This window comes from Enhydra lutris, unplaced genomic scaffold, assembly GCF_002288905.1.
Source record: "Enhydra lutris kenyoni isolate GAN:26980312 unplaced genomic scaffold, ASM228890v2 scaffoldscaffold1759, whole genome shotgun sequence".
Lineage (NCBI taxonomy): Eukaryota > Metazoa > Chordata > Mammalia > Carnivora > Mustelidae > Enhydra > Enhydra lutris.
The window spans coordinates 1,980-4,530 of NW_019155843.1; the positions used below are offsets into that span (position 1 = coordinate 1,980).

A 2,551-nucleotide genomic window follows, 5' to 3' on the forward strand; every position below is an offset into this window, starting at 1 on the left:
TTGTAGTAAAGCTTGAAATCAGGTAACGTGGTGCCCCAGTTTTATTTTTGTTTTTCAACATTTCCTTAGCGATTTGGGGTCTCTTCTGATTCCATACAAATTTTAGGATTTGCTCCAGCTCTTTGAAAAATACCGGTGGAATTTTGATCAGAATGGCATTAAAAGTATAGATTGCTCTAGGCAGTATAGACATTTTAACAATGTTTATTCTTCCGATCCAAGAGCATGGAATGGTCTTCCATCTTTTTGTGTCTTCTTCAGTTTCTTTCATGAGTGTTCTGTAGTTCCTTGAGTACAGTTCCTTTACCAGTATTTTTTAAAGAACACAGGCCACCCTTTCATAATAAAATGCTCAGCAAACTAGGACCATAAAGGACCATAAAAGACATTTATGAAAATTCCACAGCTAATGTATTCAGTGATAAAAGGCTGAATAGTTTTCCCCTAAGATTAAGAACAGGACAAGAATGCTTGTCCTCATTCTTGGTATTCAACATAGTACTGAAAGTTCTAGCCAGAGCAATTACCAATATGTACAAAAATCCCTTTAGAGTGAATGGCCGCATTAACATATTCATATTTATCTATAATAAAATATTCAGCAAAATTGCAAGAAAAAAGGAAACACACAAAACCAATAAATATATTTCTATACACTCTCAATGGGAAATACAAAAAGTAAAAAACAATTCCCTTTATACTAACATTAAAAGAATAACATACTCAGAAACACATTTAACCAAAATTTGCACAATGAAAACAATAAAACATTGATAAAGAAATGATAGAACTAAGTAACACATCCTTTGTCCATTTAACCAAAATTTGCACAATGAAAACAATAAAACATTGATAAAGAAATGATAGAACTAAGTAACACATCCTTTGTCCATAGATTGAAGACTTAATATTGTTAAGATGGCAATATTCTCCACAACAATCTATAGATTCAATGCAATTGCTATTAAAATTTCAGTAACCTTCTTTGGAGAATTAGAAACTCAGATCTTAAAATTCTTATTGAATTGCAAGGAATGCCAAATAGTCAAAATAATCTTTAAAAAAAACCAAGAAAACAAAGTTGAAAGATTCACATTACCTACAAAGCTTTGGTATTTAATGCATTGTGATGCTGGCGTAAGGATAGACATACAGATGAAAGGAGTAGAGATTAAATTTAAGAAAGAGTCTCAAGTATATATAGTCAGATATCTGTGTTCATAGCAATTCAAAAGAGGAACAAATAATTTTTTAAAAAAATTATAATGGGAGGTGCCAGGAGCTGGGAAAACCACATGGGTTACTAAACATGCAGCAGAAAACCCTGGTAAATACAACATTCTTGGAACAAACACCATAATGGATAAAATGATGGTGGCCGGGTTTAAGAAGCAGATGGCGCATACAGGAAAACTGAACACCCTGTTGCAGAGAGCTCCCCAGTGTCTTGGAAAGTTTATTGAGATTGCTGCCCGTAAGAAGCGAAATTTCATTCTGGATCAGACCAATGTGTCTGCTGCTGCCCAGAGGAGAAAAATGTGCCTGTTCGCAGGCTTCCAACGAAAAGCTGTTGTAGTTTGCCCGAAAGATGAAGACTACAAGCAGAGAACACAGAAGAAAGCAGAAGTCGAGGGAAAAGACCTACCAGAACACGCAGTCCTCAAAATGAAAGGAAACTTTACGCTGCCCGAGGTGGCTGAGTGCTTTGATGAAATAACCTATGTTGAACTGCAGAAGGAGGAAGCCCAGAAACTTCTGGAGCAGTATAAGGAAGAAAGCAAAAAAGCTCTTCCGCCAGAAAAGAAACAAAACACTGCCTCGAAGAAGAGCAATAAAAATAAGAGCGGCAAGAACCAGTTCAACAGAGGCGGCGGCCACAGAGGCCGCGGCGGCTTCAACATGCGTGGTGGCAACTTCCGAGGAGGAGCTCCTGGGAACCGCGGTGGCTATAACAGGAGGGGCAACATGCCGCAGAGAGGCGGCGGCGGCGGCGGCAGTGGCGGGATTGGCTATCCGTACCCGCGTGGCCCTGTGTTTCCCAGCCGAGGCGGTTATTCCAACAGAGGGAACTACAACAGAGGTGGAATGCCCAACAGAGGGAACTACAACCAGAACTTCAGAGGACGAGGAAACAATCGTGGCTACAAAAATCAATCTCAGGGCTACAACCAGTGGCAGCAGGGTCAATTCTGGGGTCAGAAGCCATGGAGTCAGCATTATCACCAAGGATATTATTGAATACCCAAATAAAACGAACTGATACATATTTCTCCAAAACCTTCACAAGAAGTCGACTGTTTTCTTTAGTAGGCTAACTTTTTAAACATTCCACAAGAGGAAGTGCCTGCGGGTTCCTTTTTTAGAAGCTTTGTGGGTTGATTTTTTTTCTTTTCTTTTTTGTACATTTTTAATTGCAGTTTTAAAGTGAATCGTAAGAGAACCTCAGCATTGTGCACGATAAGAGAATGTGTCAGTATTTCAGGGTTCTACATTTTATCTGTAAAATGTGACTTTTTTTTTTATCACAACAAAAGTAAAATGTTGCTTTGTA

At 38.5% G+C, this 2,551-nt stretch overlaps 1 pseudogene across 1 annotated transcript; it reads left to right on the forward strand.

Annotated features, from left to right (window-relative positions):
• The first annotated feature begins 1,266 nt into the window (after positions 1–1,266).
• Positions 1,267–2,545, forward strand: LOC111140480 (annotated as a pseudogene). The gene has a single exon (XR_002640157.1). The product of XR_002640157.1 is annotated as a heterogeneous nuclear ribonucleoprotein U pseudogene (transcript).
• The last annotated feature ends 6 nt before the right edge of the window (positions 2,546–2,551 follow it).